This window comes from Somniosus microcephalus, chromosome 13 (genome assembly GCF_052327205.1).
Source record: "Somniosus microcephalus isolate GS21.2 chromosome 13, FLI_Smic_1.0, whole genome shotgun sequence".
In the NCBI taxonomy this organism is placed as follows: domain Eukaryota; kingdom Metazoa; phylum Chordata; class Chondrichthyes; order Squaliformes; family Somniosidae; genus Somniosus; species Somniosus microcephalus.
This window is the reverse complement of record NC_140999.1, coordinates 34630836-34648316: the sequence shown is the minus strand read 5'-3', so window position 1 is coordinate 34648316 and position 17481 is coordinate 34630836. Positions and strand designations below refer to the sequence as shown.

At 45.4% G+C, this 17481-nt stretch overlaps 1 pseudogene; it reads left to right on the top strand.

The window, feature by feature from the left end:
- The first annotated feature begins 5737 nt into the window (after nt 1-5737).
- On the top strand, nt 5738-8818 carry LOC147108209 (uncharacterized; annotated as a pseudogene).
- The last annotated feature ends 8663 nt before the right edge of the window (nt 8819-17481 follow it).

Sequence of the window (17481 nt, the reverse complement as noted above, 5' to 3'; positions counted from 1 at the left end):
CACAGCGGACTTTTCGACCCCTCTCTCCCCCGCAGACCCACTGCTCACCTCGCTGACCCTGGCGAGGTTCGTAGCTGTCGGGAAGTCCGCACTTGCCGGGGTAAAATGGGAATAAGCCTCTTAACTGCCTGTTAACTACCTGTTAACAGGCAGTTAATTGGCTGTAATCCCCTTCCCGCCTAGAGGAGACGGGTCCCTGTGCAAGTCGGGGACCCGCCTCCCGAGAAGATGACATGGAGGCGGGTTGGGAGAGGATTCGGTACCCGCTCCCAGTTTCTGCCATTTTCCCGGCAGTCCCGCCTCCATACCCGCCTCCCCAGGGCTGGCAAAATTCCCCCATGGTTTCAAGTCCCACTCCAGAGACTTGATCATGTAATCTATACTAACACTTCAGTGCAGTACTGAGGGGGTGCTGCACTGTCGGAGGTGCTGTCTTTCGGATAAAATGTTAAATCAAAGCCCTGTCTGCCCGCGCAGGTGTATGCAAAAGATTCCATAGCACTATTGAAAAAAGAGCAGGGGAGCTCTCCCTGGTGTCCCAGCCAGTATTTATCCCTCAACCAACATCACTAAAACAGATTATCTGATCATCATCACATTGCTGTTTGTGAGAACTTGCTGTGCGCAAATTGACTGCCATGTTTCCTATATTCCAACAGTAACTTCATTGACTGTAATGCACTTTGGGACATCCTAAGGTTGTGAAAGGCGCTATATAAATGTAAGTCATTCTTTCTTTAGTGCATCTTATACCTTTGAGGCAAGGTTTCGTCCTGTTATTTTTCTTCCAGACCAACATTGTATTTTTTTTCCACAACTGGTGTAATTTCTGGCTGGAAATTTACTGTTAGTCACACCACCCTGAACCCAAACCATTTGCACTCCTTCGGTTTCCCTGGAGAATTTGTATAGTGTTTTATCCCATTTCTTAAGATGTTCCAAATAAATGACTTTGAAATAGAATAACTATTGCAATTTAGACAAATGCAGCAGCATTTTGTATGCAGCAAGGTGCCACAAACAACATGGAATGAATAGCAAGTTAACCTATTTTTGGTGGTGTTCATTGAGGAAGGAATGTTGCTCCGGACAACTCCCTTCTCTTGTGAAGTAACACCATGGATCTTTCACATTCACCAACAAAGCCTCAGTTTAACACCTGATCTGAAAGATTGCACCTCCAACAGTGCTGAAGTGTCAACTTACATTATGTGCTCAAGCCTTGGTGCAAGGTTTGAACCCACAGCATCTTAACTCAGAAAAACATAACCAACTGAACCAAACTCAGACTAACTTCATGGCTAGACTTGCTCACCATACATAGAAACATAGAAACATAGAAGATAGGAGCAGGAGTAGGCCATTTGGCCCTTCGAGCCTGCTCCGCCATTTAATGAGATCATGGCTGATCATCCAAATTCAGTACCCTGTCCCTGCCTTCTCCCCATATCCCTTGATCCCTTTAGCCTTAAGTAATATATCCAACTCTTTTTTGAATATATTTAATGAACTGGCCTCCACTATGGCAGAGAATTCCATAGGTTCACCACTCTCTGGGTGAAGAAATTCCTCCTCATTTCAGTCCTAAATGGCTTACCCCTTATCCTTAGACTGTGACCACTGGTTCTGGACTCCCCGGCGATCATAAACATCCTTCCTGCATCTAGTCTGTCCAGGCCTGACAGAATTTTATAGGTTTCGATGAGATCCCCTCTCAATCTTCTAAACTCCAGTGAGTATAAGCCCAATCGACACAATCTCTCCTCATACGTCATTCCTGCCAGTAGGGAAATTGTAACAACATAAAGGCAAATAACTTCATGCTTAGACATATTAAAAATAATAGCACGTAAGCGATCAAATGAAATGACCAGCTTTAACCAACTAGGATGTTCTAAATGATAGTCCATATGTGATGACTTGAACCAAAAACGAACATGAAGGATTGCTCATACAATGTTTTAAATCGCAAAAATTAAAACATATTGTTTTATCCAACAACTGCATTATAAAAGTTTGTTAGGTAGATAGGAACATAGGAACAGGAGTAGGCCATTCAGCCCCTTGAGCCTGCTCCGCCATTCAATGAGATCATGGCTGATCTGCGACCTCACTCCATATACCCGCCTTTGGCCCCTATTCCTTACTACCTTTGGTTAACAGAACATTAACAATCTCTGATTTAAAATTAACAATTGATCTAGCAACAATTGCCTTTTCCAGAAGAGAGTTCCAAACTTCTACCACCCTTTGTGTGTAGAAGTGTTTCATAATTTCATTCCTGAAAGGTCTGGCTCTAATTTTTAGACTCTGCCCCCTAGTCCTAGGGTCCCCAACTAGTGGAAATAGTTTCTTTCTAACTACCCTATCTGTTCCCCTTAATATCTTGAAAACTTCGATCAGTTCACCCCCTAACCTTCTAAATTCTAGTGAATACAACCCTAATTTGTGTAAACTCTCCTCGTAACTTAACCCTTGAAGTCCAGGTATCATTCTGGTAAATCTATGCTGCACTCCCTCCAATGCCACTATATCCTTCCTAAGGTGTGGTGTCCAGAACTGCTCACAGTACTCCAGGTGGTCTAACCAGGGTTTTGTACAGCTGCAGTATAACTTCTACCCCCTTGTATTCTGGTCCTCTAGATATAAGGCCAGCATCCCATTAGCATTTTTGATTATTTTCTGTACCTGTTCATGATATTTTAATGATCTATGTACCTGGACCCTCAAGTCTCTTTGGACCTTCACTGTTTTTAGCCTTTCACTATTTAGAAAGTACCCTGTTTTATCCTTTTTAGGTCCAAAGTGGACACATTTGCCTACAGTGAAATCCATTTGCCACAACTTTGCCCATTCACTTAATCTATCAATATCCCTTTGTAATGTTATGCTTTCATCTACACTGCCTACAACGCCACCTATCTTTGAGTCCTCGGTAAATTTGGATATATGACTTTCTATCCCATCATCTATGTCGTTAATAAATACTGTGAATAGTTGAGGCCCCAACACAGATCCCTGCGGGACACCACTAGTCACCTCCTGCCAATTTGAGTACCTGCCCATTATCCCCACTCTCTGTCTCCTGCCACTCAGCCAATTTCCTAACCAGGTCAATAATTTGCCCTCAATTCTGTGGGCTTCTAGCTTAGTTAACAGTCTCTAATGTGGGACTTTATCAAGTGCCTTCTGGAAATCCATATAAATAACATCCATAGACATTCTCCTGTCCACTACTTTAGTCACCTCCTCAAAAAATTCAATCAGGTTTGTCAGGCATGACCTACCTTTCACAAATCCATGCTGGCTCTCTCTGATCAACTGAAATTTTTTGGTGTGTTCAGTCACACTATCCTTAATTATAGACTCATGCAATTTCCTGACAACAGATGTTAGGCTAACTAGTCTATAATTCCCTGGTTTCCTTCTCTCACCATTTTTAAATAGCCGAGTGACATGCACAATTTTTCAATCTAAAGGAATGGTTCCTGAATCGAGAGAACTTTGGAAGATTATAGTTAGGGCATCTGCAATGTGCTCACCCACTTCCTTTAAAATCCTGGGATGGAAACCATCTGGTCCTGGGGATTTGTCACTCTTTAGTGCCATTATTTTCTTCATTATTGTTATTTTACTTACATTAATTTTATTGAGTCCCTGTCCCTGACTTCATTTCCTTGCGTATTTCTGGCATGGTATCCTCTTCCTCTACTGTAAATACTGACGTAAAGTAATTATTCAACATGTCCGCCATTTCCTTATTATCATTGACAATATCACTGCTTTCAGTTTTTAAGGGGCCAACGTTGCTCCTGACTACCCTCCTTTTCCTAATATAATTGCAAAAAAGTGTTGATTTTGATATCCCTTGCAAGTTTCCTTTCATAATCCCTTTTTGTAGCTCTTACTCTCTGTTTTGTGACCCTTTGCTGTTCTTTGTATCTTTCCCATTCACCAGGTTCTGTGCTATTTTTTGCATTTTTGTATGCTTATCATTTATATTTGGGACAGAGATGTAGTACTGAGCTCTTTTACATTGGGTACTTTATAATAAAAATTAGAATCAGAGATAATGTTTATTTCATTAAATTGGAAAGAAATATGCCAATTTAATTGAGGGAATGCACTGATAAAAGAGGAAAGAAACCCTTCATCAGAACAGTGGTTAGATAAACACGTCGATAGCTGGATAGATAAGGTCAAATGTAACGTCGTGGAACAAAACTAGGTTGGGAAAGGTTCATAAGCTTCGCTGATCATTTCAAATATTTGGACCCTTTTTCCTCGCTGGTTATTTCCGGGTTCTTTTGTACTTCTAAACCAGCCAACACCCTCGATTCAAGTGGACAGTCGTTTCCTGAGTTATTCTCAACCACTTGTCCATTTCATTGCCGTGCAGGTAAGGATAAATTTAGCTAAAATTTTCACAGAGGCGCATACATTTTTTTTTAATGTGCTCGTTGTGTTTCTGTCCCTTTTCCTTTAGATTTTCATAGCTTTTAATACAGGAGAGTACAAATCAAAAAGATTGTCGCCTATTTGAGCTGATAGTGTTTGTGGATAATTGACTTCTTACGGCTAATGATTAATACGATTTTCTTCTAAAAACATTTCGCTCTAAAATGTAGCGAACGTTGTCTCTTGGAATAAGACATACCCGAAAATACCATTCGCCACTTTTCTATCGTGAGTTATTAAAAGGGAGCAATTTACCGAATATCTTGTAAATGTACGACAGATTAATTTACGGAATACCCTGTAATGTACTACCCAAAGGGATTAATTTCAGGAATGCCCTGTAATGTACTGCGATACAGAACTAATTTACCGAATATCCTGTAGTGTGCCACCCAAAATAATAATTTATCCAATATCCTGCAATGCATTACCCTGAATAATTAACTTACTCAATATCCTGTAATGTGCCACCCAGAATAATGAACTTACTCAATATCCTGTAATGCATTACCCAGAGGAATGAACTTACTCAATATCCAGTAATGTGCCACTCAAAGGAATTCATTTATCCAATGCGGAATTAACACCCAATATCCTGCAGTGTACTCCCCAAATGAATTAACCCATTTCGAATTCTGCCAGAAATGTTTTCACAAGAATAACGAAAACGAACTGGCAAAGGGTTGCGTAATTTTTCTTTCAAGTGTTTAATCATTTTCAGCGTATCAGCATTCAGAATCGGAGGTGGTACCAGCCCATCCACCAGTTAGTTATTGTACAATGTTGGTTTTAAATTCATATTCGGTGGAAACATTCGTGTATTACAACAACAAACGTGATCGGAAACGAATCAAACTGAGCAGAAATACAAATGTTTAATTTTTCATTTATACAACTACAGAACTTTGGAAACCGGTTGAGATGGTTTATTGTATAAAGACTATGTTTTGTTCTGAATCATTCTGGTTTTGATAGTCTTGGAAATTATTCGTGTTATCTTAAATATAAGAGGCCGCTTATTTAACATTGCAATGCCCTTTTTCTTTCTAATGTGACAATGTTGCTACACTGCAACCAATCTGTTTGCAATTGATGTAATTTGGCCGAACTCCTGCAACAATTTATTATTTTTTCTTATAGATTTCACAAAAAACTATAAAAACTAGAGTTCTTCACAACGAGAAAGGTGCTGCTTCTTATTTTGTACATCACAAAAAAACCTCCAATGTTTAAAAAAATCCGTGTCTTTTAAAACAGGGCTTTCGTCAACACGAAGAGAAAAATGCCTCATTCAAAAGCCAGCGTTGGTTCTTGTGCCTCCTCCTACTCCGGGCCAGAAACCAGTGATGTTGAAGCGTGGTCGCCAAGTGTGACTGTGAGAACTTCAGCCACCCCCAGCAGCGACTTACAGAAACGAAATCTGCCTCCAACTCCACGGAGAAAAAGGGAATTCATACCAGAGGAAAAGAAGGATGCCAATTATTGGGATAAAAGGGGGAAAAATAACGACGCGGCCAAAAAGTCCCGAGAGAAACGGCGCTTTCATAACATGGTGCTGGAGAGGAGAGTCACCGCTTTGATGGAGGAAAATGAACGTCTGAAGGCAGAACTTCTGACACTCAAGTACCAGTTGGGACTCACTAGAGTTCCTCCACAGTCTCAAATATTGCTTGGAAGTGTTCTATCTGATTTCCTGCCAGATTTAAGGACACTAAAATGTGCACCCAACCTGGTTCCATACAGACACGCAGCGCCACCATTTGGGCAGGGTTACAGAGAGCATGCAGAATCAGCTTTCGCGGCTTCCCAGTTGGCTCCCAGACCATCCAGGGAAGATTCTCTGTATTTAACCAGTGTCGTCCGGCAACCCTTATTCAGAGGTGGAACAACATACGCTAAAGAGGAATTGCACTGTGTGAAGAGCGGTGTTGAAAGCTATGGTTCCTCACACCTTTCTAAACCACAAGATCACCAGAAGCTGGTGAGAGGTTTACAGTCGGGTTCAACGGATGCCTTAAGTGACTTACACATTTCAGGAACACAAATAAATCTTCCTCACAAACTCAGGTTCAAAACGAATGGCAATGGAGAATACAACGCTATGCAGCAGAGACAAAACTGTTTGAATTTAACTTCCAGTAAAGGCTCATTGGTTGAAATCTACGTTGACCCTCGAAAGAACTACTTTGCCCCAGAAATATACCAGCACCGCAGTGCTTTTAGTGACGAGACTCACCACCATTCCAACTTGGATCGGCGGTCACAGAGAAGATTGCTGTTTTCATCAGGTCTTTCAAGCGATAGAGTCCCCCAGGAGAAGCTGGGTTCAGCAATGACTTGCAAATAAACAAATGCAACGCTCAGAAACCAGATGTGAACTACATCTGTGATCATGGCAGTCCATATCACGGGAAGGAAACTGTCCAACGCAAACTAAACACTTATCCGTGGAAATTGACCAACTGAAACGGTCGCTTATACCAGGCTCTGTTTAGATAGCTGTGTTTCTTAAAGGAGCTTGCAGAAGTTCCCACTGAAAATTCACAGTGAAGCCAGGGTTAACTGTTCAGTCTCCTGAACAAAACTATTTAAAACTTGATGGTAGCTGCTAAACTCGGGTTGTCACCACAAGACCTGGCCATAATCTTCCAATCCTCCTTAGAAACAGTCAGAGGACTGGAGAATTGCAAATGTTACACCCTTGTGCAAAAAAGGGTGTAAAGATAAACCCAGTAACTATAGGCCAGTCAGTTTAACCTCGGTAGTGGGGAAGCTTTTAGAAGATAATCAGGGACAAAGTTAACAGTCACTTGGACAAGTGTGGATTAACTAAGGAAAGCCAGCATGGATTTATTTGTTAAAGGCAAATCGTGTTTAGCCAACTTGATCGAGTTTTTTGATGAGGTAACAGAGAGGGTTGATGAGGGCAATGTGGTTGATGTGGTGTACATGGACTTCCAAAAGGCATTCGACAAAGTGCCACATAATAGGCTTGCCAGCAAAGTTGAAGCCCATGGAATAAAAGGGACAGTGGCAGCATGGATACGGAATTGGCAAAGCGACAGGAAACAGAGAGTTGTGGTGAACGGTTGTTTTTCAGACTGGAGGAAGGTATACAGTGGTGTTCCCTAGGGGTCAGTTCTAGGATAACTACTTTTCTTGATATATATTAATGACTTGGATGTGGGTGTACAGGACACAATTTCAAAATTTGCAGATGACACAAAACTTGGAAGTATAGTGAACAGTGAGGAGGATAGTGATAGACTTCAAGAGGACATAGACAGGCTGGCAGAATGGACGGACACGTGGCAGATGAAATTTAACGCAGAAAAATTTGAAGTGATACATTTTGGTAGAAAGAATGAGGAGCGGAAATATAAACTAAAGGGTACAATCCTAAAGGGGGTGCATAAACAGAGAGACCTGGGGGTATATGTGCACAAATCGTTGAAGTTAGCAGGGCAGGTTGAGAAAGCAGTTAAAAAAGCTTATGGGATCCTGGGCTTCATGAATAGAGGTCTAGAGTACAAAAGCGTGGAAATTATGATGAACCTGTATAAAACACTGGTTCGGCCTCAACTGGAGTATTGTGTCCAATTCTGGGCACAGCATTTTAGGAAGGATGTGAAAGCCTTAGAGAGGGTGCAGAAAAGATTTACGAGAATGATTCAAGGGATGAGGGGCTTCAGATAGGTGGAGAGACTGGAGAAGCTTGGGTTGTTCTCCTTAGAGCAGAGAAGATTGAGAGGAGATTTGATAGATATATTCAAAATCATGAGGGTCTGGACAGGGTAGAGAAAAACTGTTCCCATTGGCAGAAGGGTTGAAAACCAGAGGACACAGATTTAAGGTGATTGGCAGAAGAACCAAAAGCGACATGAGGAAAAACTTTTTTTCTGCAGCCAGTGGTTAGGGTCTGGAATGCACTGCCTGAAAGGGTGGAGGAGGCAGATTCAATCATGGCTTTCAAAAGGGAGTTGGATAAACACCTGAAGGGAAAAAAATTGCTGGGCTACGGGAAAGGGGTGGGACAAGCTGAAGTACTCTTGCAGAGAGCGGCACAGGCTCGACCGGCCGAATGGCCTCCTTCTGTGCTGTAACCATTCTATGATTCTATGACCTTGTAGTGCGACTGAAAGAAATCGCCTACAACATTATTACGTTGAATAAAGGCATTAAATAGAAATAAAATGGCAGTATCCATCATACTACCAATACAAAAATAAATACAGTGCATTTTTTTAAAGTAAGGCAGAGTGAAAAGCAATTAAAAATGTGTTGTATACTCATTAATCGGTAAACAAGCAAGCTGTAGCTCGCTGTATTGTCATTGAGTGCTATGTACTGCACACGTACACCGCAGACAGTTTGCAGGTGGCGGAAGCAACTTTCAATAAAATCTTCTTATTAACTACCTGGTATTATTCATTTCTGAAAACAGATTGCCTTAGTTAAAATGGACATGGCTGACTCCGATTTCGCCGGTCGCTTCGACAGTAAAAACATTCTGTATATTTACACCGTCGTCAGTTGTTGAAAATGATTGCTATTAGAATCTATTCAGAAAGGCACGCACCAAACAGAACCACCACGACACTCAAGTCACAAGTTTGTCAACAAAGGGCTAACGTTTGCTTTAGGTTTTAAAATGGAAACTTCTTTGTTCTGTTTTGACTTGAAGCCCTACTTGTAACGCTGAACTGATTGTATCTTGAGTGTTAATGTAATGGGACATTCTCGGTTTCATTACTAAAATGCATTGCTGATGTCCAAGTGCATAGATAAGTCTGTGCAAATATTTTCATTTTTATGGTCGGATAGATTACATTGGTTTGCATTTTGGACATTAATACTTAATAATTAACGGTCCACATATTTATTAGTCACTTCAAAAACATTTAATAAGTGATATAGTGTTACAGTTTAAAAGTTGGTCTTGGTGAAAAACGTTGAGAAACATTAAATTAATCTACCAAAGTTTTGGAGAAAATGGAAATGTTATTTTATGTTACTGCTAATTTCTGAAATCTACGGTTCACAGTGTAAATGAATAACAAGAATATAGCGGTCTTACACAGGTATATACAATTCATTCAGCTACAAATATATTCCATCTTTTTAGTTTGGAGACATGAATTGATATGTTTACAATGTTGCATTTTATACACGAAGTAGTGGTTCCCCCGAATTAAATATCCGATTTGATTATACTTTCTAAACTTTAATTTATCTACTGATTAACTGAAGGTTGAATTGAAATTGTTATCGAGTTCATTTCAGGTACTTTGCAAATAGGTGTGGAATAGCCTAAAGTTTGTATATTCTTTCCTCACAATTCTTTCATACCTCTCTTCCGGGCGATATTGCCAGCCCTGGGGAGGTGGGTATGGAGGCAGGACTGCCGGGAAAATGGAAGAATTTGGGGGCGGGTGCCCAACCCACCTCCATGCCATCTTCCCAGGAGGCTGGTAGCCGTCCCGTGCCGGGTCCCGTCTTCTTGGAGGCGGGAAGGGATTAAAGCCTATTGACTGCCTGTTAACAGGTAATTAGTTAACAGGCAGATAAGAGGATTATCCCCATTTTGCCTTTACAGGTGCGGGCTTGCCGAAGGCTCTGAAACACGCAGGCGAGGCGAGTACTGGGTCTGCGGGGGTCGGAGTGGGGGGTGGTGTGCAAAAGTGTGGTGTGAAGGTAAGTGATGGGTGCAAGAGTGTAGAGGGGAGTATCTGGGGTAAGTGTAAAGTGTTTTTAAAAGCGTACTTACCTTTGTTTCTTCCTGTAGGCTTCAGTCAGTTTGTATGCGGAGAGTCTCGGACCTCCGTGTTGGGATTGACAGGTGGCCGTTGCATTCACAGATGCAACAACCATCTCAATTCTGTTAAAGAAAGAAGTTTGATGGGGTCTTATATTCAAGACCTCATCAAACTGCAGAGAATGTCACTGACAGCTTCACAGAGCTGTCAAACGATGACCATTCATCTGTCAAAAACAATTGACAGATGAAACATCATATGTTGACGTGCTCTGCAACCAGCTTTCCCTTAATTGGCTTGCTAAGCCTGCGGGGCAGAATTAACAAAGTCAATCAAGGAAAAATAGCGTGGGTTGGCCACAAATCGATGGAGGCGGGGCATCGACCCGACAAGCAGCAGTCCCGCCTCCGACGTTCCCCCAGTCACAAAATCACCCCCTTCATGTCACATACTGGCTATTAAACATCTGAAGTGATAATATAAATGCATGCCATTTAATATTGTCAATCTGGCAGAATAAAATTAAACTTTTTGGGGGCTAAATTATTAACCCATGCCTGTTGATTGCAACGCAGGTAACATGCCAACTTTGTGATGCCTGCTCATTTCAATGATTTCAATGTTCAAACAGCGCTAACTGTGCTGTTGATTGGCTACACATCAGCAGGGGGCCCAAAATCAGCACCAGTTAAAGATAGCCTGCACTGCTTAAAGCTAGCCTGCACCTCTTAATGGGGAGGTGCATTGTGGCTGGAGCAGGTGCTGGAAATCGTTCCGGAAGTGAATCTGACCTGGGAAACAGTGAAGAATGGCACAACATGGGAGAGAGAGTGGGCTCCAAGGTTTTGGATGCTGCACTGGAGGCCTTGGTGGAGGAGGTGGAGAGGAGGAGAGATGTCCTGTATCCGCAGGGGGCCAGGAGGCCTTCCAGACATGTGCTCAGAAGGCAGTGGGAGCAGATAGCCATGGAGGTCAATGCCAGGAGTCAAGCCCCGAGCACCTGGATACAGCGCTGCAAGAAGTTCAATAACCTCACACGAGTGGTCAAGGTCAGTGAATGCATCTTCAAATGTCATATCCTACCAACTGCACCATTAACATTAGGCACTGCTCGATGTACCACACCACCATCACTCACCTACCAACAATCTCTATCAATCATGACTCATACATAAGAACATAAGAAATAGGAGCAGGAGTAGGCCATTCGGCCCTTCAAGCCTGCTCCGCCATTCAATAAGTTCATGGTTGATCTTCCACCTCAACTCCACCTTCCCACATTCTCCCCATATCCTTTGGTTCCTTTAGTATCCAAAAATCTATCAATCTCTGTCAGGAATATACTCAACAACTGAGCATCTACAGCTCCCTGAGGGGGAGAATTCCAAAGATTCACAACCCTTTGAGTAAAGAAATTTCTCATCATCTCAGTCCTAAATGGACACCTTGATGTGCCTTCAATAACCACAAAACTAGAAGTTATAGATTTAAACAAGTTGGCTTTTAATCACTAAGATCAGAGCTAACATCTCAACACACTGACTGGCTCACAGGAATGAGTCAGAGAAGTCAGGGAAGAGGAAGTGAAACTATACACCATGTGGGGGAGGGTAATATACATGAGTGCAAAACGAATACAGGCAAGCCAAACACATTTCATTACATTCACCCCTTCTTTAGATTTAGTCCATCGGGGTGATGTTTCTTAAAAGTTGGTATAAGTGAGTCTGTCAGGAGGTTTTGCGGTTCTCAGTGATCGGCGCAAAGCCAGTTGGGGTGCCTCTAGGGGAGTGGATTCTGGTTCCTCCACTGTCCGGGCCTCCGCAGTGTCTTCCAGGTTATCTGCAGTGTCCTCCAGGTTAAAGTTGGGTATTGATACCTCTGGTTGTCCTGTCTCTTTTTGGTGTAGGTCTTCCTCGGGTAGTCTCTCATCGTTCTCTCCACTCCCCGAGGGAGCGAGGTCTTTTATGGAAACAGTGTCCTCTCGCTCGTCAGAGTATTCGACATAGGCGTACTGAGGGTTTGCATGGAGGAGCTGTACCTTTTCCACAAGGGGGTCCATTTTATGGCCTCTCACGTGCTTCCGCAATAGTACTGTCCCTGGAGACGTCAGCCACGCGGGTAGAGATATGCCCGAGGTAGATTTCCGGGGGAAAACGAATATCTTTTCGTGAGGGGTGGCGTTAGTGGCTGTACATAACAGAGACCTTATGGAGTGGAGCACGTCTGGGAGGACTTCCTGCCAGCGGGAGGTCGGAAGGCCTTTTGACTTTAAGGCTAACGTGACAGCCTTCCAAACAGTAGCATTCTCCCTTTCCACTTGCCCATTACCCCGGGGGTTGTAGCTAGTGGTTCTGCTAGTGGCTATCCCCTTTGAGAGCAAGAACTGGCGCAGTTCGTCATTCATAAATGACGTCCCCCTATCGCTGTGTATGTAGTTCGGCATGCCAAACATGCAGAATAGATTACCGAGACACTTGATGACCGTGGCACTGGTCATGTCTGGGCAGGGAATGGCGAAGGGGAAGCGGGAATATTCATCGATGATATTGAGGAAGTATACGTTATGGTCGGCAGAGGGAAGGGGTCCCTTGAAGTCCAGACTTAGGCGCTCGAATGGCCGTGTGGCTTTGATAAGGTGTGCACGGTCAGGCCTGTAGAAACGAGGCTTGAATTCCGCACAGATGCGGCAGGCTCTGGTCATTGCCCTGACCTCCTCGATGGAGTGGGGCAGATTGCGGGACTTTATAAAATGGTATAGTCGGGTGACCCCTGGGTGACAGAGGTCGTTGTGGAGACCCTGTAATTTGTCCGTATGAATGCTGGCACACATTCCCCACGATAGGGCGTCTGGGGGTTCATTAAGGGCTCCCGGCCTGCACATAATATCATAGTCGAACGTGGATAGTTCGATCCTCCACCTGAGTATTTTGTCATTCTTGATTTTCCCCCTTTGTTTGTTATTAAACATGAAAGCCACCGACCGCTGGTCGGTGAGCAGGGTGAAACGTTTGCCGACTAGGTAGTGTCTCCAGTGCCGCACTGCCTCCACTATAGCCTGTGCCTCCTTCTCGACAGAAGAGTGCCTGATTTCAGGTCCCTGAAGGGTTCGGGAGAAGAAGGCCACAGGTCTCCCAGCCTGATTGAGGGTCGCAGCTAAGGCAAAGTCTGATGCATCGCTTTTGACTTGAAAGGGAATGCTTTCGTCCACTGCACACAGTGCAGCCCTTTCAATGTCCTGTTTGATACTGGTGAAAGCCTCCCGAGCTTCAGCTGATAGTGGGAAGGATGTCGATTTAATGAGGGGTCGGGCCTTATCAGAGTAATTGGGCACCCATTGGGCATAATACGAAAAAAATCCCAGGCACCTTTTTAAAGCTTTGGGATTGTGTGGCAGGGGCAGTTCCTTTAGGGGGCGTAATCGGTCAGGGTCCGGTCCAATTACCCCATCTTCTACCACACAGCCGAGGATACAGAGACGGGTTGTGTTGAAGACACATTTGTCTTCGTTGTAGGTTAGATTCAGCTTTAGGGCAGTTTTTAAAAATCTCGCAAGCTTTAGATCGTGGTCTTGCTGGTGGTGCCCGCAGATAGTGACATTGTCCAGATAGGGGTAGGTAGCTTGTAGTTTATTCTCGTCAACCATGCGGTCCATCTCACGTTGGAAGACCGAGACCCCATTTGTTACCCCGAAGGGCACTCTGAGAAAATGGTAGAGGCGTCCGTTCGCCTCAAAGGCGGTGTATGGGCGGTCCTCCGTTCTAATGGGGAGCTGGTGATACGCGGATTTGAGGTCGATAGTCGAGAAGACTCAGTATTGCGCAATCTGGTTGACCATTTCTGATATGCGGGGTAAAGGGTAGGCGTCCAGCTGGGTATAAATATTAACAGTCTGGCTGTAGTCAATTACCATCCGTTTCTTTTCGCTATTTTTAACTATGACTACTTGGGCACGCCACGGACTGGTACTGCATTCAATAATGCCTTCCCGCAGGAGTCTGTCCACTTCCGCCTTGATAAAGTGTCTGTCTTCCAGACTGTACTGTCTACTTTTGGTCGCTATGGGCCTACAGTTCGGAGCGAGATTAGCGAATAAAGAAGGCGGGCTGATTTTTAAGGTTGATAGGCCACAGACTGTGAGTGGCGGCTGGGACCCGCCATATGCTAGCGTGACACTTTCGTGGTGGCACTGGAAGTCCAGGCCCAAGATGACATTAACACAGAGTTCTGGCATCATGAGGAGTTTAAAATCCTTGTAGTCCGTGCCTTTTACAGTCAGTGTTACCACACAGTAGCCCAAAATGTCCGAAGTGTGGGGCTTAGCAGCCATAGCAATTCTGTTCCGTATAGGGGTTACCGTTAATGAGTGCCGCCGTACCAGGCTAGGGTGGATAAAACTCTCGGTACTCCCACAGTCAATTAAACATTTAGTTAAATTCCCGTTTACCTGTATGTCCATCATAGATTTTGTCAACGGGTGTGGCCTGGATTGATCCACCGTGATCGAAGCCACTGTTGGGCCCTGGGCGGCCGTTGAGTCAGGAAAAGATGACGGATCCCAAGATGGCGGCCCGCACGGCACGCACGAGGCGGTGACGGAGTTGGAAATCGGATTCCCCCTGCAGACTTTGCTAAAATGCCCCTTTTTCTTACATTTGAAGCATGTAGCGTCCTTTGCTGGGCATCGTTGTCTGGGGTGCTTGGCCTGGCCGCAGAAGTAGTATTTCGGGCCTCGAGACATTGCCGCTGTAGTAGGACTCCTGGGTGAACTTCTGTGTGGGGACTCCGGCGGTGTAGAGCTGGTCTGAGACCTGGATGGGGAAGATGGCTGATTCCAAGATGGCGGCCCGCTCGGCGCACACGAGGCGGTGAGGGCCGCATGGCCGGAAGAATAAGAGTCAGAGTTTTTCTGGGCCACGTCCAGCGATCGCGCAGTGGCCACTGCCTTTTTTAAGTCCAGGACCTCCTTCTCCAGCAGTCTCTGCCGGATATAATTCGATTTGAGGCCCGTGATGAAGGAATCGCGGACCAATTCATCAGAGTACACGTTGGCCGTCACAGCCTTGCAGTTACAGTCCCGGACCAAGTCCTTTAGGCCCTGTAAGAAATTGTCCATTGATTCCTCAGGTCGCTGCCTGCGTGTAGCCAGCAGATGTCTGGCGTACACTTCGTTTACTGGCCTCTGGTATTGGGCCTTCAGGATAGTGATGGCCTCCGTGTAAGAGGTGGCGTCCCGGATGAACGAATAAATCCGATGATTAACGCGAGTAGTCAGTAGACTCAGTTTATCTACCTCGCTAGCGGATGAGGCCCTCGCGAAGAGTTCGAAGCATTTGAGCCAGTGTCCAAATTGATTTGATGCTTCAGCAGAATGTGGATCCAAGTCCAGACGCTCTGGTTTTAGGAGTCGATCCATCCTAGTATTCTTTAGTGATTAAAATTGATGTGCCTTCAATAACCACAAAACTAGAAGTTATAGATTTAAACAAGTTGGCTTTTAATCACTAAGATCAGAGCTAACATCTCAACACACTGATTGGCTCACAGGAATGAGTCAGAGAAGTCAGGGAAGAGGAAGTGAAACTATACACTGTGTGGGGGAGGGTAATATACATGAGTGCAAAACGAATACAGGCAAGCCAAACACATTTCATTACACACCTTATTCCGAAGACTAGTTGTATGCCCCTAGTCCTAGACTCCCCTGCCAGGGGAAACATCCTCCCAGCATCTACCCTGTCAAGCCCCTTAATAATTTTATACATTTCAATGAGATCACCTCTCATTCTTCTAAACTTTAGGGAATATAGTGTGGGGGACTACGGCCTCCCGCGTAAAGAAATAGGCAACACAGCGAGCTACAAGAAATAGGTCTTTACTCCAACTCTCACAATACAGTACTGAATCCGTGAAGCCCGCGAACCTGTGATGACTCACGGATTGGTCACCTGCTGGAACCTGATTGGTTTTCCTTCTATCAGCAGCAGGCAAGTCTGAACATGCCTTATTCCTCTCAGCTTGCAACTGTCTTGCGGGGGGAGGGGAATACAGCAGTTAAAAGGGGATTATACAGGTTTATCTACATACACACAGTGTTTCCCCAATGTGGCAACGCCACATACGCCCCCCCAGAATCCTCGTTAACTGTAAAAGTCAGTCTCTGCGGAGGTTTGACCAAGCGGCTGTAGCGGCTGTAGTAGCCATCTGGCGTGTGAGGAGGGCTGTCTGGGAGGTCGGCCGGTTGGTTCGTCGGCTGGTCTGGCGGCTGGTCTGCCGATGGGCTGGCTGGACGGGCTGCCGGCGAAGGTGGGGCGGCGGCCGGAAAGTAAGGTTCTGGCGTGTCTTGGTCCTCTTGTGGGGCCGCCGCCAATGCGGGAGGTCTGCCCACCACGGGGGAAGAGCCGACCGAAACGGGAAGCTAAGGTCCAGGTGCGCCGGTTTGAGGCGGTCTACTGAAATAAGGTCCGGCTTCCCGCCGACATCGATAAGAAAAGCTTTGTCCCCCGTCTCCAATACTGGGAAGGGGCCGGTGTATGGTGCCTGCAGCGGGCCTCTGTGTGCGTCCCGGCGCACGAAGACAAACTCCGCATGTTGTAAGTCTCGAGGCACGTAGGACGGCTGCGGGCCGTGTTGCGAAGTGGGCACTGGACGGAATTGCTGGGCCGCGTCCTGGTGCAGGGAAAGCTGTCTGGCGGCCGACCATGGCTCCGTTGTCAGGGGGAGGAAGTCGCCTGGTACTCTGAGCGGTTGGCCATAGACCATCTCGGCCGCAGAGGCGCGGAGGTCCTCTTTGGGCGTGGTACGCAATCCCAGGAGAACCCAGGGTAGTTTGTCGATCCAGCTGGTATCGACCAGGCTAGCGTGGAGAGAGACTTTCAAAGAATGATGAAAGCGCTCGCAGAGCCCGTTGGCCTGCGGGTGGTAGGCTGTTGTCTTGTGCAACTTGGTGCCGAGGCCGGGGATGATGGCATTCCACAAGTGGGAGGTGAACTGGGGGCCTCTGTCCGAGGCTATGTCGGTCGGCACGCCGAACCGGGCCACCCATGTCGAGACGAATGCTCGCGCGACGTCGGTCGTGGTGGTGGAGGCGAGGGGAACCACCTCGGGCCATCTGGTGGTGCGGTCGACGATCGTGAGCAGGTGTGTAAAACCATGCGACGGCGGCAAAGGGCCTACCAGATCGACGTGGACGTGGTCGAAATGCCTCCCGGGCACCAGGAAACACTCCGATGGCGCCTTGGTGTGCTGCTGGACCTTAGCGCGCTGA